Here is a 20,251-nt window from a genome sequence, read left to right on the forward strand (position 1 = left end):
AGAAAAATCAATGTGTTTACTTGATCATTTGGGTTCTATCAACTCATGCAGAGCGGTCCTATTTCCTATGTTTATTTTTGAAACCAAATTGAAGCAAAGGATCCATCTAGGTTTTACTGCACAGGTATTATTAGCAGGTATTAATAGTTATTCTGACTTTTCCTTCAGTAATGAGGCCATTGATTTGGAGTTAAAAAGATACTTATGCAGAAGTTCTAGGTATCCTGTAGCAAAGCTTAACCCACAGAAAGCCATCATTCGGGTAGGAGCAATCAGTAACTCACTTTGGACAAATAATCCTATTCAGAAAGCTCCTTTTCACTGCTGTACTCAGGGACATCAGGCAATACATCTGTGTTCTTCTACAAAAGCCCTAGAAAATGCTGATAATGGGGTTGCCATAAGAACAGGTGAACCGCTGACAGAGAGAAGAGGTTTCTCATTTGTGTCCCACTCCCAGTGCCAAGGAAATCTAAGAGAGAAGTGGACATAAAAAGCTGTGCATTCATTTCCACTAAACAACTGGATTTTTATTCAAAATTTTCATTTTGAAAGTCTCACCATGATGTTGCAATGTGGATCTGACTGAAGCTTTGGCCTGTCTATGCTGCTTTAGGGAAGGTGCAGAGTGGATTCTGTTGCCCTCTTTATCTGTGTCTGCTCCTTTGAATGAAGATTTTTGTAAGTAATTTCTTAGTCCCTCTACTGTCAGAAAAGAAGCAGTTTGCTATCTCAGGCTTTAAAAACCTTTATGCATACTCATTATGTCATGGCCTTTGCCTCTCTTTGCTGTGCTGCTTGAGGAAGTGCAGTTAGTCTGGAACACTAATTTTTAGAAATATTTTCTTAAAAAACAGGACCATGAAGCTTAGTAGAGAGTCCTGTGTGCTCATGATGCTTCTGTCAAGAAATCTTTTTTAACAGACACCTCATAGATAAATTTTCAAATTTATTAGGCCACTGTACTATCAAATAAGATTCTTGGCTGGGAAAAACTTGAGAAAGTCCTTTTCCTTTGTGTTATATTTTTAAAACTGAAAGTTGTCTGGAGCGTAAAAAGATTCTTCAGCCAAATAATTTATAAAGTATAGGATCACTATCAGTGTAGCACACTTGTTGAGAAGAGTTTCCTTTCAGAACTGTGAATTACAAAGAATGTGAGTTATTCCTTCCTGATTTATTTCTCAGATCTTTGAATGCAGAGATTTTCTGCATTGTAACATTAATTTAATAGATATTGCTTCTGCTTGAAAGAAGTAAGAACAAAGTACATCCAGTAATAAAATAGATTCAGGTGATTTTACCAATATCTGTCAAATTTGAGCATAAATTATATTTGGGGACTCAAAAAGAATGGTGCATTGGTTCACTGACTGCAGAAAGTACAATGTCATTAAGCTGACTTTTTCACTGAGTAACTGAGTACTGTATCAGATATGCTGTATCACATTAAAATATTACATAAAATATTAACATTGAAAAGTAATTAAGATTGTGAAATGTAAGATGTCAAATGACAAAAATCTGTAAAATGTTTAGTTTAAGCCTTTGTGCACATCTCAGATAAGCAGTTCAGTATCAACAGGTTGATAAGCCGACTACCTACAGGCATGTGGCAGAGCACACCAGCAGATGAGCTACCTCATTTGGGGGAAAGCTGTTACTTGTGATATCCTTACCGAATGATAGCAGAGAATTATTTAGAAAATGAAACAATTTTTCTAGGAAGATGAAGTTTCATCTCAGGATGAAATACTGAAGTTCTACCCTAAACTGTATAGCTCTACAGCTATTACACATTTGCAGATTTTGGGACCAGAATAGGTTTTAGCAATTCTTCATAAGCCCATGTCTGTGATCCTCGAAGAATTTGCTACTTTATACTTAGATGTTTACAGTGGAATTGTTTATAGTTTGAAAAATAGTGATGGAGAGGAAAAGACAATAAGAACAAGGGAAGAATTGAATTGCTGTAGTAAATAAGGCATGAGAACACAAGCTGATGACAGGATAAAGCAGAACAATGAAAGGCAGTTTTGTCACTCATACCCTGAAGTCCTGAATATGCAAACTTGAGCATGGTGGAGCCTGATTTATAATTCTGATAATTCATTTTATTAAATATAACCATTTCAGATGTTGCTTGCTTTAGAGTCAATATTATGAGAAAGCGAGAAGTGTCCATTTTCTATGATATAATCAACTAAGTTTAAAAAATATATGGAACCATTTCAAATTTACTTCCTAATATCTTTGAATTTGTAGAAATGTGCTATTCTTCCATCTTATTTTTAAAGAGAAGGAAAAAAAAGCAAACAAAAACCTCAAATAATTATTCATTTAAATATTTATTTCTTATTACATTTTGAGTATTTTTTCATGTGTCAGAGCACATTCAACCCATCAGTAAAATCTGTTAGTGTGGTGAAAAACAGTTCTTGGATTCTTAATTTAATAGAAACACGAGGAAAATACTTTTTAAGAAAAATCCTTTAAAGAAAAGATCTAGGAGATAATCCTTCTTCCATTGAATATGTTTCTGTATTTCCAGGAAGGCTGACAATCATGAGGGTTCAAACTTTGTCTGAACATTTCCCTCCAAGTGTGCCTATTCTGTTAGTCACTTTACAAAATTGGACAATTAGAAAAATTGTATTACAAAGCTGCAAGAATTTTATCTCCAGATCTCAAATACAGAATTTAATTTATCTAACCACAAAATCACAGTTCCTTTTAAGCTGTTAGTTGCTGCCAATAAAACAATCATCAACATCATCTCATGAAAACTTCAGAGGTGACCTCCTAGTAAATATTTTTCATCTTAGAAAGTATACTGACACTATAGGCTCTTGTATCAGACAGTCAGTGTTATCACTGCTGCTATTCAGATTATGAAGTTAACATACCAGAAGCATACTATCCATTACTCCGAGATGATAATATTTTTCCATGGTGCTAAGAAATTAATTCAGTTACTTCTCTTTGTACTACTATAGGTTTTACACGTCGGTGCATACGGACATCTCACTGGTCATTAAACTTCTTTTGCATCAGTCTTGAATGTAAAGCCCACAGATCTGACTTTCTTGGAAAGTGAAGAGCCTTAAAAAGTTCTGAGATTTTTGTGGGTTTATTTTTTTGTTGTTGGTTGTTTGGTTTCTGTTTGTTTTTGTTTGTTTGTTTTGTTTGTTTGGTGATTTTTAAAAATTTTAATATAGACAGCAGATATTCTCCTGTGACAAATAATTGATGTTTAAGTGATAACAGAGTGCCTGAGAGTAGGAAAAGAATCATTTAGCAAAATATAGCTGTGACAACAACCAGAACATTATTTATCACCATCTAGTCAAATCTGGCATTTAATTTTGAGCAACTTCAACAGTATAATATGTCAAGACACTGGTTAGGCAAAACTATATTCTTCTATGATTTTTTTCTACTACCACTCAGGTCACTACAGTTATAAACTCCACAAACATCATAAATGCTGCTGTACTTCCTTGACAAACCATTGCACTTTCTTGACAATGGGTTGAGATTGTTGTTGAAATGTCTTTTTCACTTCAGAGTAACTGCTACACCCAATAAAATAAGGTATTTTCAGTTTCTTCTAGCCAAGCTGTGCTCAAATATCATGTGCTGAATAGACAAGCAATTAACCATACTTCCTGTACATACACATATGTACAAAACCAATTTAAAAATTACATCCAGTCCTTGATTCTCTATCTTTAAATATGTCTTTTATAACTTGAAAACAAAACAGGAAGGCAGCCATTAGAAGTTTGAGCTCTTACTCTACAAGATAGTCAAAAGCACATATATCTGCCACCCAGTCAGGAAAACACTTGATGAACCCTCCAACTTGAAATTAGCTCATCTTAGCCAGAGGAGGGTATGCACTATCATTAGAGTGTGTATCATAATATGCTGTTTCCACTTACAAAAGATTCTTGTAAATAAATCAGTAATAGATAAAATAGAATACAAATGCAAGACAGAAGTTTATTAAAAAATTAAAGCTAAAGATGAATTTTGGCATCTATGTGAGAGGAGAAAATGGAAGACAGTGGTACACTGTGCAGATTCACAACAGTACAGAGATTCTAAAAAAAATATACAGCTCTTTCAGATCTGGTCCCAGGTTCTTTAATATAGAAATTTAAATCGGCAATTGCACTGCTCTGCAGTACAGCAGAGTCAGTAAAGGTTAATACATGTAAACTTTACAGATACATAAGCTCAGTAAAACCCTACTAAAAAGTCGAAGATTCAGTACAGCAATTTGGCTCTCTACATTTTCCTTTTGATTTATGTTTACCTAATCTAGCCTCAACTAGTGAAATAAATGAAGAGTTTGCTTATTAAACAAAAATAACCTCCAGTGGCTTGAAAGCTTTTATCTTGTGGATAATTTTCTTTTTTTTCTTCAGTTAACGTCAAATTTCATAATCTGAAAGACAAGCCTGTCAACCATCATAGTCAATTTAAAAAAGCAATAAGACAGAAGAAAAATAAATATATGAATGCACTAAGAAAACGTACTGCAGCTTATTAAGAAACAAAAAAAAATCAATCAGTGGGAAGTTCATGTTAATTTTATATTTTTATTAAATGTTTAGTTTTAGATTATTAAATCATTATCTTAGAATAGAATAATTCAAATAAATTAGATTGTGAAACCTAAATGTGAATTATTTTCTGTTTCTTTTTAATTTACAAAAATGGAGGAAGAGTGAATTTTCTTTCCATCTAATATATCCATTGGAATTTCTTTCAGCAGATTTTATCAAATTGTTTTTGAAAAATCTTGTAAATACAGGCAAATGCGAAACTAATTACTCTGGTGTGTGATGCAATGATCCTGCACCCATAGAGGAAGTACAAAACATCTGGAATAAAAAGGGTAAGATCACATGAGTAACTCTGGCCGATTTAATTTCCATTATAAAGAAATACTTACTACTGTTGTGTGGAAATGAAAATAGAAAGTTGAAGCAATGTAAAAATCACATTATGACAGATTGAGGAAGGGTAATCAGGCTATCTGAAAGAAAAGTCTTCAAATTTTAAAGTAGACAAAATAACCGATTGAAAAAGGTATTTCTTTCCACAGATAGAAAAGGAAATTGTGTAAGTATATTTAGCTGAGCTTTTGGAAGTCCAATGCTGATGGAGAATATTGGTAATTTCATTCTTATGAAACAAAGGAATACTTACTTGAAAGCTGATCAACTAAGTACATGGGACCTAATTTGCAAACGTTTGGACCTATTTGAACAGTCAAGACCTCAGTGCAAGGAGTTCAAAGCTGAAATGGCAGCACAGAATTTCATTTTAAAAGAAATTTTATCTGATGAAAGAGAAAAAGCTCTGGTATGGAAAGAAACCGGTTTGTACAGTTGTTGAAATGAAGATTAAACAGTCCACAAATAAGCAGCTTAAAAAATCCTTGCTATTGAGAAAAGGGGATTTTCATGTTCAGTTCTACTATCAAATTAAATTTACTTTCATAAAGCTTATAAAAAGTTTTCCAGCCACTGCTAGCATCTCTACTGAAAATTACATGCTACAAGCATTAATGTTGCAATCTCTATTTGAAAAGGGACCTTGACAAACAAATTGCTCTTTAAAACTTTTAATTGATTTTTAGTACTTAAGTAACAAGCTGAGTGCAAATCACTGAAAGAATATTTTCCAGTCATGTAAATAGCAGTGTGATTCATTCTGCAAATAAAACTGTGGTAAAATGGAAACTAACTTTCATATTTTTCTATTCAAGTAATTAAGCAATTCTATGCAGTTAAATACAACAAACACTTGGTAAAAGTTTTATAGACAGTCAACAGCAGCATAAAATAATTTCTAGAAATCTGCAACTTTGTTAAGTCTCTTAAACCCCTAAAGATAACATAGCTGGAAATATTGAAAAAATAATGTTCTTATAATACTCAATATAATGAAAAAATACAGAAAAAACATAGTAGCTGTTCAAAGCCTTTTTGATGACCACTAAATTCAACAGAAACATTCCATGTGATTTGAATAAGTTTGGATCAATCCATAGCATTGTTTTCTCTCCCCTTTTATCTATGTTTGCTATGTCAAATGGAGCTACGTCTACATCTTACTGTTTGCCTCAATGTGGTACAGTGAGCCTGCAGTGCAGGTAGACAGTTCCAACTGCTTTCAGGACATTATGTCAAACCATGGACCTGATTTTAGAGATGACCACGTGCTTCTGTAACTTTATGAGTAAAGCTCTCTTCTGGGTAATATGGTTGCTTAGGAAAATTTCTTTTCACAGTGAGGAACTCATAAGAGAACTGGGTGAGCAACGTTCAGTTTACAATTGGTTATATTCAAAATCCAAGGGGACACACTGTGAGCATTCTGCTGTAGGAGATAACCCTGGTTTGTGCAGGAGGTTGGATTGGATAACCTTCAGAGGTCTCTTGCCACTACAGTTATTTTTCAATTCTAAGTTTATCACCAGAGGTTTTTAAGTGTGCTATGATTAGTAACCAAAAAAAGTACAATAAAGGTTAAAGAAAGCTTCTCTTGGACATTGAGTTTTTTGTCCTTATGCAATAAGGGACCTTATCCCAAAGGTGTTTCAGGGCTTACAGTTAAAATAATGAATGGACTTAATCAATTTAAAGTATAAGTTAATTTAGTTAGAGCATTCAAAGCTTTCAACATTTTTAGAGGTTTTGATAATTTTTGAATAAACTTCTGAATATCATATAGTACAGCATTCCTGAGTCTGTCAGCTTTGCCTTGATTTAAGGATTATGTATGTAAAATGTACTTCTGTATGCAATAGGAGTTCTCTTAGCAACTAAAATTACAGTCACCATTAATCTTCAAGCTCTGCATCAGGTACTAAACAAGAAAAAAGTCAGATGAAAAGTCGAAAAAATATACATTTTGCTTCATTAATCATAATAATCTTGAAGAATGTCTCTATCTTTTCATCTGTGACCTACCAAAAAATGAACATACTTTTAGAGATTACATTTTTGGAATAAACAATTCTCTTATATGGAAATTTATACAGCCATTTTTATTTGGTGTGCAGATGGTCTATATGATCTGTGGTGAGTTCGGGCAAGTGAGTCCATATTTTGTCATATGTGGCAAGCTGGGTTAATTTAAAAAAATTTTAAAATTGGGGATAGAGAGGGAGAATAGACAAGACAGATTTAGAATTATAAGGTAGAAACTGGAGAAGAAAACAGAGAGCAGAAGACAGACAGGAAATAAAGTGGATTTAAATAGGCCAGAGATAGAGAAGAATCAATATTTCCAATGTAGTGTTAAAAGAAAGTTGAAAAAAACTCTGTCAGTAGGTATATGATGAAGTATTTTTCTGACAAGATATTCTCCTGTCAGTAGTTAATAAAAATGCAGAATATCTCACTTGTGAGAAGGTCACTTTGATATTCATAATAGAACAAGAAAATCTGTGCATGCAAAAATGTTCTGTGATTAACAATGCTTTTTCTAAAGGCATCTGTAGACAGTAATGTATCTTCACAACTCAGCTGTAATAAGGGAGTAGCTGTATTCAAAGAACACAGCTTGACATTTATCTTCTCTGAAAAATAAAAAGATTGAAAGCAAGTAGGGGTTTTGTTTGGTTGTTTTTTTTTTCTTTAGACAACTTTGAAACTCCATGAGTAGTTAGTGAAAGAAATCAAAGATCATTAAAAGGTCATAAGAACTTGGATGGTCTGAAAACTGTGGGGAGCACAAATTGATGAAGAGCTTTGGAGGAAAATATTTTACAATTAATGTACTAACAAATGAAATTTTACCTGGATCTAAGGCACTGATAGAAATGAAGAAGCATAAATTGCCTTTCATTTTATTTTGAAAAAGTCTCTGTATAGAAAAGAAAAAAGATCTGTCATGAATCCTCAAGTAATTCTACAGTAATGTAAATAAGTGGTATGAGTAGAATCTCAGCCTTCATTTTGTTACAAAAAGTGACATTTCTCAAATAATAGATCAACACATCATAAAACCTCCATCCCCTTTAGTTACTCATAAATTACAGAATATAAATAAATATTTTAAACTGTCTAATAATAATTTCATAGGTTTTTCATGGCATAAACCTTCTTTGTATAAATATAAGCTCAACAACTTCATATTTTGATTGTAGATACAAAGATGTTTTGACATTTTATTCTCTACAATTTACTTCAGATTTATCTAATATAGAAGGGAATTTTAATGTTTTTAGCGAGTCACAGTCCTTTAGCTTTATTGAAACATTCTTCTTTCAGAGCCAAGGGAAATAAATTTCTAATTTTGAATTTACGAGTTTTAACTCTAAGCACTGGGAGTTGCTGAAACTTTAAAATCCTTTAAATTAAATATTGTTAACAGAGAAAAGAAATTAAAACTGACTTGATTCAGGTTGGCTGAGCTATTTTATTGAAATAAATATGTATTAAGTTATGTATAAAAATGTTAGGGCAAGAATGTATCAAAAGCTTACAATATAACTTTTTAAACATTTTTTGCCAATGAATTTTCCAAGAAAATGTGAGGCATGAAGAAACTTTTCTAAGTCTGTAATGGGTTAGAGAGCAGGAGAGCAAGAGTTTTTAAACTTTGAACTCAAGACCTTCTCAAATATTTTGCTTTCGTTTTTTTAAACAAAAATCTCAGCATGTCAGTTCACGTCTTCATAAAAGCAAGAAAACAAAGAATATCAGAGAGGGAACAATTGAATTACTAGATTCTTTGCTGTCCATAAGTTTATCTAGCTTTTTTTGAACCTGAAAATATTTCCTCTTTCCAGAAACTCCTGTGACTTCAGATGTTCATGACCTGCTCTGTAAAATCATATTTTTGCTTCAGAATGACTACCTAACAGTTTTAACATTTTTCCCCGAGTTCCAGAAATGAAAGAAATTATAACAGTTCCACTGTCATTTTATACAGTACCTTCATGGGTCTGTAAATCTCTTATAATATATCTCTTCAGGACTTTCCTCTGTAAATTAAAAAATCTCAGGGTCTCTCCTTATAAGGGACATTCTCATGCTCTATTTCCTTCAGCTATCTAATTGTGCTTCCCTGCAGCATCTCTAGCTCTTATATATGTTTCCTGAGATGCATAGACTAGAACTGAATATGACACCAAGATGATGATGCAATAAAATATTACGTAGCAGGAAAAATGAATTCTCTGTCTGGTTTTCAGTAGCCTACCTGAAGATGGACAACATTGTTACTGTTTTTTTCAGATTCTGATGCACGTTGATATGTTAATTTCTGAAAACTGTTGATGGCTTGAAGATCTGATCTGTAACTATTAGCTCCAAGTTAGACATTGTAGGATTTTTTATATTATTGTTTCTTAGAAATATTGATTTATTTTTTTGATACTGAAATTGTTGTTTTACCTTTTGCCTACTCAAGTTTCTGAGGCTCTTCTGAATTTCTTCTCAACATCAGAATTTCTTCTACTTCATCAGCAATGACCTACCAAATCTAGTTGAGAATATTCTGAAGGAGATGGATCTTTATTAGTGCTTTCCCTTTTCCATTTTTTTTTTTTTTTTGTAGAAAAAGATATACAACCCAGCTCCTTGTGAACATGCAGCTCTAATTGATCCTTAGTGGACAAGAGACCTTTATACAGGCTAATAATGACTAAGGGAGGAAAAATAAAGAATGGGCTTAAACAGGACTTTAGAAAATTGGTAAAAGAGCCTTTCTCAGACTATGTTCAATACAGTAGTGCTGTGAAAACTCATAAAGTATCTCAGTCTGTATGGATTGAGTTTTTCAAGGAATCATGAAATAGGTGAGAAGAAGGGAAGGGAAGGGAAGGGAAGGGAAGGGAAGGGAAGGGAAGGGAAGGGAAGGGAAGGGAAGGGAAGGGAAGGGAAGGGAAGGGAAGGGAAGGGAAGGGAAGGGAAGGGAAGGGAAGGGAAGGGAAGGGAAGGGAAGGGAAGGGAAGGGAAGGGAAGGGAAGGGAAGGGAAGGGAAGGGAAGGGAAGGGAAGGGAAGGGAAGGGAAGGGAAGGGAAGGGAAGGGAAGGGAGATTTCCAGTTAGAAAATTTTCCTGGAACAAACTCATTTTAATTTTTGTCATCCCTCTCCCTTCAAAGCCTTCACGTTTGTGAAGTCACCTTGACTTTTGTCCCTGATATAACACACTATGTCTTGTTTGTACAGAGGAGTCTAATATTACTCTGTAATTCTAGGTACTCAGTTTGAAAAAGGGTTTTCTGCACTGTTTTAAGCACTGTTACATGTGTTTATCATCATATTTAAGGGCCATTTCAGTTTTTCGTGTTATATTTAGCCTATCAGATTTTCTGCTAGCTGAAAAGCTCTTGATCTCTGTAAATAAACTGCTGGTTTTATTCATGCACCACTAGTGAAAATTTCTTCAAAGTCTGTTAAACTGACCATGACTTGAAAATATGAAACCCTGATGGTCTGAAACTGATCTCTCCAGAGACTAAAACCCATTTTGCACAATAATTTTTGCAGAAATGACTGACTCCTATAAAGTGCTTTGCTTTTGCCTAACATTGATAAGACATAAATTAATTCAAAGGAATCCTGCTACCTAGATAGGAAAATATTATCTCTGTTTTTCAGATGGAGAAACTGAAAGGGTGAAGAGGCTTCCTATGGCCACAGGGTAAGGTAAGGATAGAGCTGGTGCTTCAACTCGCCAGTGCCTGGCTTCATTTGATAAATTTCAAATATCCTTCATAGTTAACACATTGTTAATAGGTAGGATAACAGTAGATACATTTTTCTCACAGAGAAATAATAAAATAAATACAAAATTTTATAATAGTCAGTTACTGTCCAACATTTTAAGCAGATATTCAAAGTGCGGGAGGAGAAGCAGAAGGGTGATTTTCATCTTCCTAAGAATATATAGTAAAACAGACTTTTTTCACTGACTGTAGGCTTAGTTCCAGAGTCCAGCTTTGAAGGAAATTTTCTTCCTGACTTCTTCTCATTCATATTCAAAGATTTTAATTCTTGTGGTTCTCAAGTGTGAACTAACATGTTATTAAGAAGTATCAGACTAACAACCACGGAGAATTAAGTTTCATATTTATATCAAGACTAGATACTCTGCAGCTTCTTCAGAGTTGTTGATTATAGACACAAAAATGACCCAGATCGAGAAGCCAAGTGGTGATGAAAAGATTGACTGTTTTGCATATCCCAAGGGCACTAGTCAACAAATATTCAGATTTCCTTCTCAGTGTCAAAGTGTGATACCGAGGATTATTTCCCTCATAATAATCACGTTTAAAATGTATTTATTTTCTCAGGAAATGCATGAAAGGGCAGAATTTAACTGAATTACCCAGAACCTACTCTGTGTAGAACATGAGGAAATTGCAAGAGCCTTTTAGCCAGTGCTGCTTTCACAGAAACTATCACACCAGAGCCAGCCCATATTCCCCTCAGGAAGATCCTTATTCACTGGTAACCTTCATAACAATTATTATAGCATATTCTAAAATGACTACTATAAGACAATAACCTGAGCACTATTGTTTTTTTAGATCCAATAAGTTCCAACATTCTGAGAATGAAACAAAGGGAATAAACATGACCCAAAGGAAAAGAGTACTTCCAAAATGAGTGCAAAGTGGCAACATTTGCCATCACTGGAACCAGACAGAAATTAGAGGACTGTATCTTAAGAAGAATGTTAAAGCCAGCTATAATAACAGAGGAAAGAGCTTGGAAAAGTAAGAAAAATTAATTTGTTCCTCTTTAACTTCTGATCAATGTAAAATGAAGATCTGGTTATAATGCTTTTTTATGAAAGTGGGAGTCATATTTTGGTATATGCAGGGGAAATACACAATGGAACAACTTGTCATTCATAGATGCAGGCTATTAAAAGACCATATTGAAAGAGAGAAAAACAATTCCATGCAAGGATGCTCATGCTTTGGCAGAAACATTGTAAATATTGAAGTGCTGCATACAATTTAGCAAGTATTGAAACAGAAGCTGGATGGTTCTTTTTCCTTTTCATTTCCCATCATGAGGAGGGTTTGTCATTTGAAGAATGTAAAAGAGCTGACTTCAGAGAAAGGCATGTTCATATTTTAATTAGGAAGTCTAAAAACAAAGGCCATTCCTTAAACAGCCTTTTGTAACTGGTACAAAGTATGCCAACATTGGTTTTGCAGAGTATTACACAAACTCTCCGCATGCACATCACAAACACAGGCTGACACATCTCCAGAGCCACAGATTGCTGGTTTTCTCTGAAAAAATTTCCTGAGGTTAAAGTCGTTATGGTCAAAGTCCAGCCACTGAACTGCACCAACACTTTCCAGAGAGGCAATTCAGAGACTGAAGAATCTGCTGCTTTAGTGGCCCCACTGCAGCCCCATTGAGCCCTGGTGTGGGCAGGCAGCACAGGCTCTCCACGCCTGCTCTGTGCCCTGCCTTGCTGGGTGGTTGCAGAGGTGCATGGGGGCTGACACACTGGACCACTCCTCAGCATCCAGAGCTGTTGTGCGAGATTTTGGAAGAGTCCAAAATCAAGGCTAGTAATGAAAGAGTAGATACAGTGCAAGTGTGCAGGAGATAATACAGCAAATTCCAAAAACTGCATCACAGGAAATTGTCTCTCTTGCTGAGTTATACCTATATTTTTATGAGTTTCTCATTGAGGACTTCTCTGTGACCATGAGTGAGACTTGATCTTGCCTGGTCTGTGGTAGTTAATGAGATACTAATTTATTGCACCAGAGTCTATTAAGAAAGAAAAAGTGTTGAAAGTCTAAACTGCAGTGACCTACATATGAACCCCAGGCACCCACGGTCAGAGAGGATTTGTGGCCTTTGATAACATTGACAACAGCTTTCTCCTGGTTTTCAACACATGACGTTTTTCCTGGATATAGCATACAGTTATTCACAGTCTTGCTGTTTGTGCCCTATAAGAGTACTAAGTATTTTTTCCCATTATTGACTAAACTCATTTATTCTGTCTTTTTCCAAGCCACAGCATATGTGTACATTCACATCCTGTATTTAAGGACACTTCCTTTTCCTGATGAAAATTACTATTATGTTCTTGCAGCACTATTCTCAACAGATAGAAATAGTAACTCAGTCATCCTTAATAGATGCCATTGAAAACATAATTTAGCATGAGCAGAATTGCTTTTGTTTTAAGCAGATGCTGTTACATGGAGCACATGGTGTTCTCCATAGAGTATTTCACACAGTTTTTGCAGATATTATAAAACAAACTGACAGTGATTAATGCTAATAAAAAGAGCTACAAAATTACCTGCATGCAATCACTGAATATCTCTGTTAAGCCTGATGTGTTGGCACAACATTTCTGTTCAGGTAGCTGACACTGGAAGGCTTTTGCACACCATGAGCATTTAGTTAATGCTCATGGGTCAGTTCAAAGCAATGTTTGATCTTTGATTAAGATATAAATTGTGAAAGACATAATTCATATCAAGGCCTATTAGAACCTTTTCACTTCACAGTACATAACATGTTCCAGTAACATTAGAATTTATTCTACTTCATCAGAGGCATGCAACTCAGAATGAATTATTCTACTTAACAGTGTAATGGACCTTAAGATCAGAGAATACACAAAAAATCAGAATTATACTTTATATCAATAGCAAATGTCAGGCTGTGTTTGGGTTTTAGTACTTCAATTACAAGTTATTTTGGTATTACTATAGGTGGATAATTAGTCTTCACTATCACTGAATTTGATTCTTAAGAAAATCAGTCAAGAAACAATAAAAAAAAAAGAGGAAAACTGCATAACAATGTTAACGGGAAAAAAAAAATTAATAGCACCAACATGATAAAAGATTAATTTTTTATGTATTGTCTCATTTAGCTGGTGTGAAAAACTGTTGAATTATTGTGTTAACAATACTACAACCTCACCAATTCAAAAAAATTATATTATATAAGTAAATAGTCCTATCACCTAAAACATCAGTTTTAGGTGACATATGTTGTATAAACTGGAGATGTGATGAATTAGCTTTTGCATCCTTTGCTACTGCAAGGACTTTGAAGAAGCACAACAGCTTACTTAAAATCTTATAACCTCCAAGAATTACTTACTTTAATAATTTTAATAAAAAATAATAAAACAATTTAAAAATAGTTGGTACTCTTTGATTAGACTTCCTTTTTATTTAAAAGTAGTGTTACTTCTTTCCTGGTTTGGTTTTGCATTAATTTCTTCCTGTGTTTGCTTCCTTTGTTGCTCTTTATTTTCAAGGTGATACTGAATTTTTTAAATGAAAACTGTAAGAGACCTTCATAAATATTTCCTGCTGACATAATGCCAACACACACAGAATCTCACTGGGGATTCATCAAATATCTTCAAATAACCTGTAACATTACAAATGTTAGGACGGTTTGCTTTTGGTCATGAAGATGAATTGTTTGGGGTTTATTTACTATTTAAAAAGAATAAAACACCTTTAGTATAAGGCTAATGGGTCCTTGGACTAATATGTCCTGTGACTATGCTGTAAGCTGTGCTGTACAGACAAGCTCTAGGTAAGACTAAAAAATAAATTCAGCCCAAATAGTTTTTACTCTACGTACTGCATTGTCACTCTCTGAATGTCAACAGAATTGCTACTACCTTATCAGTAATTAACTTATACACTGCTCATCTTTGTTATCTACTTTAATTCTTATTTTTAATTTACTAGAAATTCATTAGTCTCATTTTAGTGGTAAAGGAATCATTCATTGGTAAGTTCAGCTAAGCAAATCTTCCTTTCTTAAAATAAAACTTGACAGTACCTCAGAACAATTTGCTGTTATAGTATTCCCACAGGATAAACATCATCAAATCATCTTCATGATCATCAGACTTTGACTAGACAGTAATCCTTAATCCTCTCAAGACATTCAGAGGATGTCTGCTGAACTATAGGGTTTTCTGTAGTCATTTCACATGAGTATATAGCATGTGGATTTTGTAGCATACTGAGGATGTGCACTTATTCTTCAATCATCATGGTCCAGCCCAGGGGCAATTATATGCTGAGTTAGAGCTTTCTCATGACTTGAGCATGTCCTGAGCATTTCATGACTTGAGCATGTGATTAAGAGGTTTGTTATGTAAATATTGACTGTTCATCCTGGTATAATGCTATGGGAACTACATTCATTAGAAACAGAAGGCTGTAGTAAATCAGAAATGGAACAGAGGACATCATTTCCTTCAACCTTAGGTTCTCAGGCCCAGAATTAAGCATCTGTCAAATGATTTGGAGTAGGTCAGGGGACATTTTCTGCTTGAAGCCCTGTAGAATTGATGACAAGAAATCTACATTCCTTCCAACAAAAAGGAAGGTAGAAACTACCGAAATCACATTTATCTTGCCACAGGGCTACTTCCTCACTTATGCAGAGGCAGTTAGCATGGCAAAAAATATTTTTTGCTTTCAAATGGATCTAATCTGATAAGGAAGATTCTCAAGAATATCAAACAAAAAAGTTAGCAGATTCCATGTCTTTCTAGTCTTATGTTATATACTATTGTCTAGGAAAGACTAAGCTGTGATGTGGAAATACATTCTCTCCTTTGTTACTTTCCAGACTATTTACTCTGAACAGCCAGTGCCAAAAGTATAATTAGCCTTACTTGAAAAGTGGAAGCTACAACGGCAGCTGTCCACGTGTATAATCAAAATGCCTTTCAGGGGACAATAAAAGACTGTTAAAATAGTCCAAAAGTGTTTTAGGAAAATAATAGAGTTCTTATATATTATACACCACCACTAAACTAAAAGGATGGAAAATACGGCTTTAGGATTTTGAGGCACTGTTTATACTATTAAGTATATAAAGATCTAATACCATTCTCTTGTGGTCATTGAATTTAGGATTTCTATTATTTCAGAGTTGCTAAGATTTATTTCAATGGAGATCTCAGATCAATAGGAAATTTAGTTCTTTTAATATATTTCCCTTTGCATTTAACATATGGTTCTATTTTATTGTCAAAGGGTTTTTTAAACCCTCAAATTATATGATATAGTGTGTATGATATAGTGTGTAGTATTTTAAAAAATGGACGTCTTTGCAATATTTTGATACTGACTCATCAAATACAAGATCAATTTAAAAAACAAAAACAACAAAAAAACCCAACAACCCAACCTGTAGACTTTCATTATTAGAACACCAAATTACACAGGCTCATATTACTTACTTCTAGGAGGTTTTGTTTAGTCTCCCTTCTCTGTCCCAAATATGTGACCAGAAATATAATTGGATACATATTAAACATGATTTCGGGAGGAAGAGTGATTAACTAGCCAAAATAAAATTATGAGTTAACTAAAATGTTCATAGAATGATTCAGAACTAATGTGAAAAAATGGGTATAGTCTACATATTGGGCTAGAGCAAGACATAGTCATAAGTAGTTCTAAGGTAAAAATGTACAACATTTGCTCATTTAACATTCAGTACAAATGACACAGTTTGGCAGTGCAATAAAGCAGATTTTGGGACTCCTTCTGCCATATCAAATACACTGAAGTCACAACAGCTGGTGCTGGTTCAAAGTCACTTAAAGGCCAGCAGACCAGTTCTTATGATCAAGCTTTTTGAAATGTCAAGTAACATCTGTCCACAACAATGAATCTTCATCAGATCAGGTTTCATATGTCTTCCCACTGCCACATAAAGCCATCAAAAATTTTGATTTGTGTGCTTTAATATACATCAGTGCATTCACATGTCCACAATTGGTTTGGGTCTCTTGGCTCTATGGTATCTGTGACTACCCACATGCCTTTTTACAGTTGTGGACCATGAAGGTTTGATAATTTAGAAAATTAACCCACTGCAATCAAGAAGACAAAAAATTATGCTAGTTTTTCGGTATTGTTTCCTGATTTCATAGTCAGTCTGTTCAGTGTGTGACTTCTTTCTTTTGACTCTATTGCTTGTCCTGACTTGTATGAATACTGTACACTAGAATGCGACACCAGTACAAGATCTGAATAAAGTCATTCTCTGCAGTTATATCTCATTATTCTGAACTTGAATTTTGTCCAAAAGGTCATATGATCAATGTATAATGAATAACCAGTGTTGTTTGAACAAGATTTATTTTTACAGAAAAAAAAGTAAAAGCAGTAGAACGAAGTAAAAGATCCTGCACATCTTCGCCATGTAATTATAAATGCCCAACTAAGCATTATTACAGACCTATCACTTGTCCTTGAACATATAAGATAGACAAAAAATGGAACCATTGTTATCTATTCTTTCACTTCAACCACATATTTGAACTGATGGAGAGAGAAAAATATGTATTTCAGATTGGAAACTGAGATACCTTGAAACATTGAAGGTTCGAAAGTTCACCTTTTGGGTCCAGTGATGGACAGATAAATGTGGCTGCTCTCCTAATCTACATTCCTCTCTCTCAGACTTATCTTGGTAAATCTATCAGAGGAAATATTTTGGCATACACCTTTAATAATGACAGAAATATCCATATCTGAATGCTTAAACAGCAGATCTTCACAAAGCAAATTGCATAACGTGCCATAGTTACCCTCCATTTACTGATGTCATTTCTTTCTGTGGCCAATATACCAACTTTGCTACCAAAAATTTATATGCACTAAATTAGCACTGAAGTACCATGGTAACCACTATGCTCTGTCTGCTGTTTCCCTGGTCCCAGAGTCTAACAGTCCTACAAATACTATTCTTCTCTTGTACCCCATTATAGTTTTGCCCTTTCCAAATTAATTAATTTCATATGTGTTTCTTCTTCTGGAGATAATGTCTTGCCTGCTTGAGTATAAGATTATATAGTCAGCAGTAATATTGGTTTACTGTGTGCTATGTTTATACTAAGTCCACTTCTGAGCCACTTTAATAATTTGAATTGTCCCCTTCAATATGGACTTTTCCTTTAAAAACCATAAAAGAAAGAAAAAGACCTCATTTTTTCAGCTATAAGCTATCTTGTATCAGCAATCTAATGTGCTGATAGTCTGTTTTAATGAGAAATTTCAGGAGAAAAAGAGGAGTTGAAGTTTCCTGATGCACAAGTTGTGCTTGTACCTATATAAAGGAAGAAAAGGTAGAAAAAAGGATGTAAATAGTCCACAAAAAAGTAAGATTTAGATTATCTCTTTATCTTTTTCACTGTTTCATACATGTCTTTTCCCATTAGCTCTTCTGTTTATTCCTTTTCCTGAGAAACAGTTTTTTGTCATTTAGACAGACTTAATGAAAGAAACCACAGACAAGGCTACAGAGACAGAAAAGAGGTGACAAAATTGATGGCCTAAGTGGAACAAAAGTAAACAACCTTTGCTTTTCAAGTTCTTGGTTTTTTTCTACTTATCTCTTTTTCTCAGGCTCTGTATAGAACAAATACCTCTCTGAATTCTAGCTAAGTCATAGTAGAATGGCAGAGATAAGAAATCATGGGGATAGCCAGAGTTGAAGGATGCCTCTAAATAACAGGATAATTATAGCTAATACAGAGCAGAAAGAGATATGTGTTATGAAGCATAAAGCCAGGAAATGCAGAAGAAGAAGATACAGAGAAAGCCCATAATTTTTTACCTGCTGAGATGAGAACATTATGCTACCGAAAAATTAGTCTTTTATTATAAATTAAACCTTGATCTCCTGTGGCCACATGCTTTACTCTGCTCCTTCCAATTAGATCTTGTCATCATCCCAATGGTACAGATGAAGAAAAATTAGCGAAATATTACCTGCACACAGAATCACAGAATTATGTATTTTGGAAAAGATCTCTGAGATCGAGTTAAACATTTGACTAAACTCCACCTTGTCAACTAAACCATGTGACTAAGGCCCACATCCAGTCTTACCATCAACATCTCCAGGAACGGTGTCTCCACCACCTCCCTGGGCAGTGGTTCCAATGTCTAATCACCCCTTCTGTGAAGAATAAGGTCTAGCATGAAGTTCTCCTAGCACAGCTTATGACTGTGTCCTCTTGTCCTGCCCTGGTTCCCTGGGACAAGAGACCAATCCCCACTGGGCTACAGCCTCCTTTCAGGGAGTCATAGAGAGTGATGGCATCTCCCCCAAGCCTCCTCCTCTTCTCCAGGCTAAACATCCCCAACTCCCTCAGCTGCTTCCCAGAAGCTTTGTTTCCAGACCCTTCCATAGCTCTGCTGCCATTCCCTGGACACGGCCCAGCACCTCAATGTCCTTCCTGAATTGAGAGGCCTGCAACTGGGTAGTTGGGATGAAGCCTCACCAGTGCCAAGTACAGTGGAAGAACCACATCCCTGCCCCTGCTGGCCACACCATTGCTGACCCAGGCCAGGATGCCATTGGCTTTCTTGGCCACCTGGGCACACCCTGGCTCACGTTCAGCTGCTGTCAACCAGCACCCCCAGGTCCTTTTCCACTGGGCCACTTTCCAACCACTCGGCCCAAGTCAGTAGCGCTGCTTGGGGCTGTTGTGGATGAAGTTCAGCACTCTTCAATAAAACCAGCACAGAGATCTCTGCTCCTCAACGCAGCCTGTCCATATCCCTCAGCAGAGCCTTCCTACCTTCCAGCAGGTTGATATTCCCGCCTAACTTGGTGTCGTGTGCAAATTTGCTAATGGTAGACTCAATCCTCTCATCCAGATTATCAAGATATGAAACAGGACTGGGCCCACACTGATTCTTGGGGAACACCACAAGTGACTGGATGCCAACACAGACAGGAAAATGTTGCAATGTCTGCATAGAAAAGGCAGATGGTCTTTCCCTTTTGCTTGAAAAGAAATAGATTCTGTCCCATTTATTTATCTGTGTGGGAGCCCGAATAAAAGAAATATAGGTGACTTTATTAACTCAAGCTTATGTAGTCTAATTCTCCATAACAGGTTATTTATATTCCTCAAACTCTCAATTCCTCAAACAGTAATACTCAGTGTGGAATTAGAGAAAATGTAAGTACAAAGGAGAAATTTGAGGCTATTCTCACCTATGCCAGAATTTCCTTTGGCTCATTGTACAGTGCTTGAGCCTGTATGCAGTTGTAGCTTGACAGGACTTGGGAGTAAAACTGGGAAGAGAGGGAAGCCTAAACTGAAGGCAATGTGGAAAAAGAGAACAGAAATTACAAATTTAGTTAAAGGACCCATGAAGAGCAGAGGATCAAGAGATAGAAAATAAGCGCAATATTGCATCTCTTCTGTAATAGACAG

General features: G+C 35.1%; 1 long non-coding RNA gene across 1 annotated transcript in view; it reads left to right on the forward strand.

The window, feature by feature from the left end:
- Nucleotides 1-4,786: 4,786 nt before the first annotated feature.
- The window catches only part of LOC148224357 (uncharacterized), a 63,510-nt gene continuing 48,045 nt past the window's right edge, over nt 4,787-20,251 (forward strand). Inside the window, exons 1-4 of the long non-coding RNA XR_015802868.1 lie at nt 4,787-4,906; nt 10,633-10,680; nt 11,328-11,484; nt 11,565-11,753. This is a non-coding gene — a long non-coding RNA (uncharacterized LOC148224357). The remainder of the gene's footprint in view (nt 4,907-10,632; nt 10,681-11,327; nt 11,485-11,564; nt 11,754-20,251) is intronic.

Source organism: Sturnus vulgaris, chromosome 3 (genome assembly GCF_052056855.1).
Source record: "Sturnus vulgaris isolate bStuVul1 chromosome 3, bStuVul1.hap1, whole genome shotgun sequence".
Lineage (NCBI taxonomy): Eukaryota > Metazoa > Chordata > Aves > Passeriformes > Sturnidae > Sturnus > Sturnus vulgaris.